Genomic DNA, 11,311 nt, shown 5'->3' with positions numbered 1-11,311 from the left:
ACTTTTTAAAATTGGAAATACATGAGGCATAAGATTCTGGGAGCCAATATTACATGGCTTTGGAAGGTACATAAAACCCAAAGACAAGCACGTGTGGACGCGTAGTTAGGAGTAAATGGGGGGGGGGGCGCGTGGAGGGAGGGAAGGAAAGAAAAGGAAGGAGGAAAAAAAAGAACAAGGTAAGGGAGGGCAGGCGGGAAGAGGACAGGACGGAAGGAGGGGAAGGGATCCCCGCAGTCCAGCCACGCCAGCGAACACGCCAGTCCCGAGGAGCTGCTTCCGTCTGCGCGCGGGGACCGGCGCTGCCCCGAGGCTCTCGGCGCTGACCGGGAAGGGGCCGCCCGCTCCTGTCCCGGAGAGCAGGCTCCCTCCCGGGCGGATCCTTTCGGTAAATTTACATCGGCTGTTTCTTTCTGCCCGGCCCTGGGTCTCGAAGGGAAAGGAACGGTTTGTTTTCTCTGCTTGCACGATTTGTTTTAAAGCCGATCCTTACCCGCTGGGCTCCGCGACCGAACCCTCGGCTCTCTGCCTGCACTCCAAAGATAAAAAATAAAAAGGTAGGTTTGGGCTTGGAAGAGAGAGGCGTGGGAAGGGTATTCACGAACGTTCACTGTGCTGAGTGCAGATGGGATTTAGAACTGTAAGCACCTTCACATCGCCCCTCATTTGGGGAAATATGGCGTAGAAAGTAGAATTTTTGTACAGAAAAAAAAATTGAGAGTAAACTATAATCTTGGAGATAATCTAAAAGATTCTGAGGGACTAAATTTTTTTAAAAGCTTACTTAAAAAAATGGTAAGGCGCACACCTGTAGTCTCAGCACTCAGGAAGCTGAGGCAGGAGGATCGCTGTAACTTCCAGGCCAGCCTGGGGTACACATCCAGACCCTGACTCAAAAACTTAAGATAGCAGGCTCAGAAAGTTGACACCTAGAAAAGGAAATGAATTGCACTCAGTGATAGATTAAGTGTTAGTACTTTCGCAGAGCGGAGAAGCTACATAACAGCTTTCTTGGCAGGGAGAACTTGGTGATGTCAGGGCCCGGTGATCAGAGATTAAGGAGATTTAGGAATCCAGGAGGAGGCCTCAGAGCCTCCTGCCAGCAGCTGTGTTGGGGGAGGGGGGGTCACTTGATACACAGCAGGAAAACAAGTTGAAGCTCTTACGCCTGCCAAGGCAACCCCCAGATCTCCATGGAACAGTTACGAAAGACCAGGCTGGTTCCAAGCCGTTTCGTTTCAGACAAGTGGAGAGAGCCTGATTTTGCAGAATCCGTGACAGCCAGGAACCACAGACAAGCTGAACCTGGCTGAGGCCCGGAAGCAGCTCTACCCTGGGAAACTCTTCTCCTTCAGACTGCAGAAGGAAGGAGATGTGCACAAAGTGTCCAACTAATACAATAACAATAGGAGCTGCTCATAAATGTGTTTTCCTTCTAAGTTACTCTAACACTTTTTAACAGGAGACAGCATTAGTCATACAAGTCCTTCCACAGGAGGTTGTTTTTTGGTTGTCTGCAGTACTGGGCATCGAACCCAGGGCCTTCACATTGAGCTACAAATGCTCAGCCCTTTTCTAAAATATTGTTTTATTTTAATTTTTATTGATGTTTTGGTTTTTTTTTTTTTTAATAGTCTCACTATGTATTTCAGGCTGGACTTGAACTCACTGTGTAGCACAGGCTGGCCTTAACGTCATGATGAGCCTCCTGCCTCAGCATCCTGAGTGCTGGGATTTCAGGTGTGTGCACCATGCTTGACTCCTTTTCTAAAAATTTTGAGGAGCCTCTCACTCCCCTCAAACTTGTCCAGACTGGCTTCAAACTTGGGATCCTCCTGCCTCACCCTACCAACTACCTGGGATTACAGGTTTGTGCCCCCAAGCTTGATCAGGTTTTTTTTTTGGTACCGGGGATCAAACTCTGGTTCTTGCGCTTGCACAGCAGGCAGCGAAACCACTGAGCTAAATCCCCAGTTTGATGAGGTTTTAAGCTTTTAAATTTCTTCAATTAATAAAAATTGTACACATTTTTGGTGTATAACTGTGGTATCTTAGTACATGTACAGGTATAGGACTGGACTGAGCTAATTAATAGGTCAGAACTCTTGCTGAGAACTTTCATGATGTTTCAAATCGTGTAGATTTACTGTGCACACAGGCCTGAAAAATGTTGGCTAATCTAATACAAATGTTCCTGAACTAATGATGGGCCTACACCCAGGTAAAGCTGCCATTAATTGAAAAGACTAAATTCGAAATGCACTTAATGTGCCTGGCCTACCTAACATCTTAGCTTAGCCAAGCTCGCCTTAAACTATGCTTAGACATTCACGGTTGGGCTGTGTAACACAAAGCCTGTTTTATACAAAAGTGTTGAATATCTTGTGCAATTAATTGGATATCTGTGTCCAAAATACCACTGCCAACACACACAGTCCTGTTCCACGATTGCAGGGCTGACTGGAGCTACGACGGCCCCAGCATCAAGGCCAAGTGTATTGTGAGACTGGGAAGAGATAAAACGTCAAAGTAGGATCTGGGTGTGACTCTGGCTGAGGCAGGGGGATTGCTGTGACTTTGAGGCCAGCCTGGACTACAGACCGAGATCCTGTCTCAGAAAACAAAACCAAACCAAATTCAGGCTACGATTTCTACTGAATGCACATCACCTTCAAGTCCCTGTAGAGTCAGAAATTGTAAGTCAAGCAGAGCATTAGGAATTGTATATGGTCCCCCTTTTTCTGAAGGGGATCAGGTCCAAGCCCCCCAAGTAGACGCTGAGACCACAGGTGGCACCAGATCGTGTACTGATGATGCTTCTCCCACACACGCAGACGCAGGCCTGAGCTGTCCCTCCTTCAAGGGGGGCCCAGATCCACTCCCGCTGGCTTCAGAGAGGGCATATCCGGGTACTGTGGCTGTCGGCCTGGGGGTGAGTCGTGTACAGAACAGTACTCCCACGCAGGGCAACCATAGCCCTGAGTTTCAAATGTGACAAGTGTTGGCACGAGCTTTCTCTTCTTCGGTTTTATTTATTTTTCTCTTCTTCAGTTTTAAAGATAGATTTGTTTTTAGCTTAAATCTTACCAACTTCAGCATATGACTTTTCCCTTTTCATTTTTTTTTTTTTTTTGTACCAGGGATGGAACTTGGAACCTTACACTTGCAAGGCAGGTGCCGGAACCACTCAGGTAAATCCCTGCCCCTTTACTTTATGAACTTGAGAACTTTTCCTTTTTGACTTAAAGGAAGAAAATTGTAGGGCCAGTCCTTGGCCAGCATCACTATACAGCACTTGCTCACTGAGGCCATTAGTAAGTAAAGTAATGGTTGCTGAATACACACTGTGATGTTACAGCCAATCAGATAACTGAGATGGCCACTAAGCCACACAATACTAATAATCACATCAGGTAACAAGCCCAGAGGTAATAGGAGGGCCTGAGGTAATGCATGAGGCTCTGGGTTTGAGCCCCAGTACTGCCGAAACAAACAAACATATGTAAAAATGTCCAACAACTTTTTTTGGTACTGGGGATCGAACTCGGGACCTTGTGCTTACGAGGCAGGTGGCAGAACCACTGAACTAAATCCCCGGTCCCCAATGACTATTTTTATTGTATTTCAATCTATTATGGCATCACATGAAAATTTACATGGACAGCATTCGCGCCTCAGAGTATATTATTACACACGTACACACATTTGAAATAATTTCAGACAAGAGCAGAGTTCTGAGATTGTAAATTTCAAAGATCTTATCAATAAGTTTCCCTAATATTATTTACAAAGACAATAATTGGGATTTTTTTTTTAATCAAAAGAAGCAGCCTACCATGCTCCCTAGGGTAGTGATTTAGCTTCGGAAATCCCTCTGTAGTTTCATTTTCCTTACCTGTAGGCGATTAGTTAAATGTCTGGCTGTGACAAGGCTCTTCCTAAATTTGAGTAAATTTCCATCAGGGGATTTGAGTCATTTGTAAGTCAGCCACACCGTGCTTCGAAGGTTGCATTCAATTGGCGACTATAAAACATCTCATTCAGAAACCGTTTCCTTGACATTTGGTCAAATCCCTGCACGACTCAAGGTTCTTAGTCATGGCTTCATTGTGCGTCCCTGTCTGTCAGCAGGGTTATTGTGACCACCAGCCCTACGTGCTTCCCTCCTCCGGCAGGCTGCCAGCATTGTTGAATGTTTTCTCTTTTCAGCTGGGAATCATAAAACCCAGCTCAGAAAGCAGTCTGTTTTTAATTAGAGGTCATGTTTTTTAGAGCGCAAGACTTGACACATTCTCCTGTTAATGAGCTTAATGAGATCTCCACCTCTGATCTCTAAACATTACTTCTTGCTCTCTGGCTACTTCTCAGAGGTACACTTTTAATTTCTGGGTTGATACAAATGAATGTTTACCCTCTGCCCTGTTTTCCAGGATATTAGTTAGGAACTTGGCTTTACAGGGTATGAATATGTGTCTCCGCTGCTCTATGAGCCCAGGCCAAATACCAAATTTAGATTAACCTTGAATTAAAAAGTCGATCTGGATGACAAAATAATTCAACAACAGAGTAAGTATAAATTATATTTTTTATAAAAATTGTCAGGCTGGGGATTTAGCTCAATGGTTCCGCCACCTGCCTGGCAAGCACAAGGTCCCAAGTTTGATCCCTTGTACCAAAAAAGAAAAAATTAAAAAAAAAAAAAATTGGGGCCGGGGATTTAGCTCAGTGGTTCCACCGCCTGCCTTGCAAGCCAAAGGACCCAAGTTCGATCCCAGGTACCAAAAAAAAAAAAAAAAAAGTCTAGTATGCAAACAAAATTTTTTCCTTTCGGTCTGTAAAGAGAGTGATCAGTTTCTAGTGCTCCATCTGAGAAACGACGGCTGATTTAAAGAATTATTTAGGGCAGTGGTTCCCGAACTTCTCCAGGTATCAGGGTCGCCAAGAGATCCTTTAAAAATTCCCAAACCCGGGCCACAGTGCTCGTTAGAAACTTTCCAAGTGATTCCGAGGTGGAGGTACGTTTGAAAATCATTGCTTTAGAGATTGACAGTAACTAGTAAAGTTCTAGTTTCTAGTGTGGCGGACTCTCTCTGCCTCATCCCACTCCCCTCTCCCTTTCTCTCTGTAATCCTGCTCTAGGTGCCGATCATAAACTACGAGCAAGACACTGAACAAATAAAAAGCTAACTGTGGCCGGGTAGTCACTAAAAGCAGGCAGAAACTAAAGGGTGGTCTGCCTTAGGGAAAGAGAACTCAGCTGGGAACAGCTAGCAGCCCAGCTGCCCGGGGGACCCCAGGGTCCAGGCCATGCTGGGCAACTTAGGGAGACCCTGTCTCAAAATGAAAGAATGAGGGCCAGGGACTTGGCTCCGTGGCATCATGCCTGCCTGGAAAGTGCAGGGTCCTGAGTTCCATCTCCGGTACAAAAACCCCAAACAATCAAACCCCCCAAAATGTAAGAATGAGGAAGAGGTGCAGGTGGAGCTCAGTGGCTGGGCCGCCCTGGGTTCAGGCTGAAATGCTACCAAGAAAGACATGGGAGCAGCTGTGGCCTTGGCCTCACCTTCAGGCCAGGGGTGCAGACAGCTGGGCCGGGGTGGCTGCCAGGACATGGCTGGGGTGGGGGGAGAAGCTAGGGAAGAGAGGCGAGGTGTGTTGGAAAAGGAGCTCAGACAGAGCCAGTCACAAACTCTGACTATAAACTTTGCTTCAAATCCTGGCCTACTTGGTTTTTCTGTTTTGCTTTGGGGTTTTTTTGTGCTTTTGAGACAGGGCCTCCCTATGTAGTTCCAGCTGGCCTTGAACTCACTATGTAGCCCAGGCTGGCCTCGAACTTGCAGCAGTCCTGCCTCAGCCTCCCGACTGCTGGGGACAGGACCGGCCCGCAGGCCGAGTGAGCTCAGCGGGCCATGTGGCAGAATTCAGTCCGGGGGCACAGAGTATAAGTCACCAGATCCCCTCCACACAGGCGAAATGCAGCAACAGAAAATGATCAGGACCGAGCTTCGGGGCAGCTGTTACAACGGCACATGAGACACTGACAAACCAACAAGGGAATCTCAGGAGAGAGGCAGAAGTGATAAAATACGAGAATCAAGTGGGAATCTGCATGTGAGCAATGCAACTTGCGGCTGAAATGATAATGAAGGGATGAGTTCCGTAGCAGATTGAAGACAGAGTTAGTCAGGTGAAAAACAAATTATGCAAATTATTGAATCTGAAATACAGAGAAACTGTGGGAGAACGGCCTCAGGCATGTGAGATGGCCTCATGCAGCCTACAGTCACTGGCCCTCTGAAAGGAAAGACGAAAGCAGAAAAACTAGTTTTAGAAATATTGGCCAATATTTCTCTAAATTTGGTTAAAAAAATAAATGAAACTATAAACTTGCAGATCCAAGCATCTCAGTGAACCCCAAGCAGGATAAACACAGACACAAACCTGGGCACATCCAGGCCAAACTGCTGACATCCAGCAATGCCGCAGGCAGAGGGGACACCAGAGTACAGCAACCCGGGTGGCAGCTGTGGGCCCCAGACAGCAGGAGGCCCCAGACAATGGCGCCTTTCACGGGCTCAACCTAGAATCCTCCGCCAGGGAAGCACCCGCCAGAGAGGAAAGTGAAAGGGCTGCACAGCCAGCGCTGGGCACCAGCAGCCCCGCGACCCTCCAGGAAGGAAACCCTTCACACTTCAGCGGAATGACACCAGCTGTCACTCAGCTCCCCAGGGAGGGGTGGAGAGCACCGGAATGGTAAGTATTTGGCAGACATTAAAAAAATACTTCAGGGGCTGGGGATTTAGCTCAGTGGTTTCCGCACCTGCCTCACAAGCCCAAGGTCCCGAGTTCCATCCCCGGTACCAAAAAAAAAAAACTTCGCCAGGTGTGCTGGTACACATCTGTCATGCCAGCACTGGGGAAGCTGAGGCAGGAGGATTGATGCGGGTTTAAGACCAGCCTGGGCTACGTAGTGAGACCCTGTCTCAAACAACAACAAAAGTGAATAGACACTTCTCAGAAGTACCAATAGCCAGTAAATACATGAAAAAATGTTCAACATTGCTGGCCATTAGAGAAATGCAAATTAAAACAACACTGAGATTTCATCCTACTCCAGAACGAATGGCTGTCATTAAGAAATCAAATAATAACAAATTCTGGTGAGGCTCTGGAGGAAAAGGAGCCCTTTGACATTGTTGGTGTAGGTACAAACTGGTATAACTACTATGGAAACCTGTATGGAGATTCCTCAAAAAACTAAAAGTAGAAATTTCATTTGATCCAGCTATTCCCCTTCTAGGTATCTTTACCTCTTCCAAAAGAGGTAAAGACATCATATTACAGTGATACATGCATACCCATGTTTATAGCAGCATAATTCAATAACCATATCTTGGAACCAGCCTGTATGTCCATCAGCAGATGAATGGATAAAGAAAATGTGGTGTTTATACACCATGGAGTACTACTCTGCCACAAAGAAGGATAGACATGTCATTTGTAGGAAAATGGATGCATCTCAAGACCGTAATGTTAAGTGAAGTAAATCAGATACACATGCTTAAATATCACATGGTTTCTCTTACATGAGAAATATGAAATATAAATAAAGAACAAAACAAATGATAGATAATAGGAGGTAGGGACATAGATCTTTCACAGAAGGGAAGAGCCCCAAGAGATGGAGTAGAGGGAGGAGTAGGAAAGAGGATGAAGAAAGAAGTAAGATGTGCAAGGTACATGGGCCGACACCGGGAATGTGATCATCATGTACTGTAAACACGGACTGATAAAAAATAAAAATGGAGAGAAAAAAATTAAAACCCACATAGCTGTATTTTTCTCTTGTTTACAAAATTCGTGCCTGTTTTAAGCAAAAATTGGAGCATTCTCTTGTTGGGTTTTACTGGAGACCCCTGCAGTTAGGTTCTAGTATCTCACCCAGTAAACGATGCAGGCCTGAGAAATAACTAAAAGACAGAACTAGAAGAGAAAGCGGGGTGCTAGGACAACCAATGCCGACAAAGGCCCGGCCAGTCCAGGCACTGACTTTTATTGGCAATCAATTGGGGTAAAGGTGAGCTACGTGCCAGGGCAGGGCCACGTGCGGTTTCTGTGGAAATTAATGTAAGCAAGGCTCAGAAAGGACAAGGCAAAGCATTCTCAAGTTAGGAGCAGAATAGACAAATACATGGTTGTAATTGGAACAGTGTCCTTCTAGTCAGGAGGTTTTAGTTGTGGGGACAGAATTTGAGTGCGAGTTACTCTGACCTCAGCACGTCGGCTGAAGCTGGACTCACTTCTGTAAACAAACCAGGTGTGGGGTTAGCTCTGCACAGCCTGCTTTGGGTGTAAGCAGTATTACAGTCCTCTGCATCTCCCCCTTCTGTTTGGAAACTGCAGCTGCACCAGGGTGAGCCGAGACTGTCTTTGGGGCCTGTTTGCTCCTGGGTCTCATCGTTGGGCGGAGAGCATCAGGGCTGGTGATCTTTGCAGGTCCCGGGGCTGTAGCAGGCCAGGGGAGTCACTCAGATGTAGCCCTTGTATGGCTCTCCGCAGGGTGTCGCAGGGTGCTGCTTGCAGTGAATCCATCACCTTAGTCCATGGTGGTCCATTCTGGGGATGATGGCCATAGCATCTTATTTTCTGTTGAAAAATAAGAATCCCCTGGCCCCTATGTTATTATGTATTGAGCCATTTACCTTTTAGTTAGGACATACTTTGACAACACTAGTGTCCCGGACATATCTGTAGATCTATCATTGTATATATTTACTTTCCTTAAGTGGATCTAAAAAATTTAAAATGAAAGTAACAAAAAAGTAACAAAATCTAATTGAGCTTGTGGAGGTAGATGTCCCCCTCCCTTTTTGTTTTTTTTTTGGTACTGGGGATCGAACTTGGGACCTTGTGCTTGTGAGGCAGGCGGCGGAACCACTGAGCTAAATCCCTGGGCCTCCCTCCTTTTGTTTATGTAATTGCCTTTTTAGGGAATGGTGAGCATGTCCAACAATGGCTTGTCCCTGTGGGTTATCCAACGGACCTATGTCACAAGGACCTATGATGTGTCTGACTTAGCTGTCTATAATAATTTCCTCTGTAAAGAGCATCTCCAAGTTCGGTTAGGGGACAAAGGGCATAGTTTCAATCCAACTGCTTTGAGCTAAGGGTCGAAGTAGGGAAGACCACAGTTAGGGACTCTCTTCAGGGAGCTAATGTAATAGGCCTTAAATAAAAATCGTGTTGTAATTTAGCAATTATAAACCCTCTTATAAAGTCAATCTGGTGGATTCTGGTTGAAAAAAGTCTAGCACATTTGTTGATTTTATCTATATGATCATTCGGAGTTTGGCAGCCTATAGGCAAGAATAAACAACATTTTTTAAGAAATTAGAGCATGTATAATCGAAGTATAAGTACTGAAATAAAAAAGCAGGTTGGGGAAAGCGCCATGTTTAGAAACTTTTTAAAGGACTAAAATAGTGATTGTAACCTGCTGGCTTTTAGACCCTTTCACTAATGGAGTTTATCTATAAGTCTGATATTTTGTCATAATTTTTTTTATTTTAAAAAGATTAAAAATTTAATAATTTGAAAAAACAATTTTAGCTAAAAAATTTTAAAACTCTTATTGAGGTCTATATTTTACCATATTTCTTCTAATGACCCGTAACAGGGGTGAGTCACCAGTGCAGCTGGAAAGTGCCAGTAGGGGTCAGCAACTGGAGCCCTTCTTCTACCCAGCTTCATTACTATGGTCTTGACTTTGTATGTCTTTTTGGTACCAGGGATCAAACTCAGGACCTTGTGCTTGTGAGGCAGATGCGGTGCCAGTGAGCTAAATCCCTGGCCCTTGACCATGTTGCTTTCTGTGAAAGCTTGAGATTTTCCCTACAAGTGACACTCCTTTGGCACTCTATTGAGTTTTATCTTTTTGGCGTCCAACAATCTCCCTGCTTAGGAGGATGGATGACTTACCAAAGTTGTAGGATCTTGTAGAAAAGGTTTTTTTTTACGGGGCTTTTTGAGTCTATTTTTTCAGTTTTCTTTTTTGGTACCAGGATCTGAACTCAGGGCCTCACATTTGCCAGGCAGGCACTGCACCACTGAGCTACATCCCAGCCCCCAAAAATGTGTTTACAGTCCTCTGCAGGATTTATTATGTAGACAGAAATAGTATATATGAAAAACAAAGGAAGTAGAAGGTGAATGATACTACTGCTGTAGGCTTTCTATTTCATATGAAGCTGTATAATATTAATACTCCAATTGTAGCAAGTTAAAGATATATATTGTGATCTCTTTAATAACCTTTAAAAATAATAGGGTGTAGTTTATAGACCAATATAAAATTTAAAACAAAGTAATAAAAAAATCCAACTTAGAAGGTAGGAAAAGAAAATATTTGAAATTGAATCCAAACATATCAATAATTACATTAAATGTAAAAGGACTAAACACATTGAGCAAAAAGCTGAGATCATGAACTAGATAAAAAGCAAGACTCGGGGCTGGGGATTTAGCTCAGTGGTTTCGCCACCTGCTGTGCAAGCGCAAGGACCCAAGTTCAATCCCTGGTAACCCCCGAAAAAAAAAATTCTAAAAGAGCAAGCACAAGGCCCTGAGTTTGATTCCTAGTACCAAAAAAAAAGCAAGACTCAACAATATTCTTGATGAGATTGTTTTAAACACAAAAGCACAAATGGGTTAAAATTAAACAGCCAGGAGGGCCAGGGATTTATTTTTATTTAATTTTATTTATTTATTTATTTTTGGTACCGGGGATCGAACTCGGGTCCTTGCGCTTTCGAGGCAGGCGGCGGAACCACTGAGCTAAATCCTCAGCCCTGAGGGGATTTAGCTCAGTGGTTCTGTACCACCTGCCTTGCAAGTACAAGGTCCCAAGTTTGGTCCCTGGCCGCCACCCCCCCAAAATTAAACAGCCAGGTGTGGTGGCATGTTCCTATAATCCCAGCTTCTCTGGAAGCTGAAACAGGAGGGTCACAAGCTCAAAGCCACCCTGAGTAAATTAGAAAGATTCTGTCTCAAAATAAAATTTAAAAGGGTTGGGGGTGTAACTCAGTGGTAGAGTGCTTGCCTAGCATGCATGACGCCCGGGGTTCAATCTCTAGCACTCCCCAAAATATATGAAAAAAAGATATACTATGTAAATAGTAAGCATAAAATTTTTATTTGGCTTTGATATGGCTGCATTTTTTTTTTACCTGTTCAGTGATATTTACCAGTTCAAAACAGTGGCTTATATTTACTTCAGAGCAAAGGAAGCCACTAACAGAGTAAAGAGACAACC

General features: G+C 44.5%; 1 long non-coding RNA gene across 1 annotated transcript; it reads left to right on the top strand.

Annotated features, from left to right (window-relative positions):
- The first annotated feature begins 208 nt into the window (after positions 1 to 208).
- Positions 209 to 10,498, top strand: LOC110350846 (uncharacterized). Its single transcript, XR_015444579.1, has 4 exons — positions 209 to 557; positions 1,653 to 1,740; positions 3,141 to 3,191; positions 5,140 to 10,498. It is a non-coding gene; the product is annotated as an uncharacterized LOC110350846 (long non-coding RNA).
- Positions 10,499 to 11,311: the final 813 nt, after the last annotated feature.

This window comes from Heterocephalus glaber, unplaced genomic scaffold, assembly GCF_053883595.1.
Source record: "Heterocephalus glaber isolate CG9 unplaced genomic scaffold, H.glaber_assembly_v1.0 deba00000331, whole genome shotgun sequence".
In the NCBI taxonomy this organism is placed as follows: Eukaryota; Metazoa; Chordata; class Mammalia; order Rodentia; family Bathyergidae; genus Heterocephalus; species Heterocephalus glaber.
Note: the sequence above shows the minus strand (reverse complement) of the source record. Positions and strands in the feature narration are given on the sequence as shown.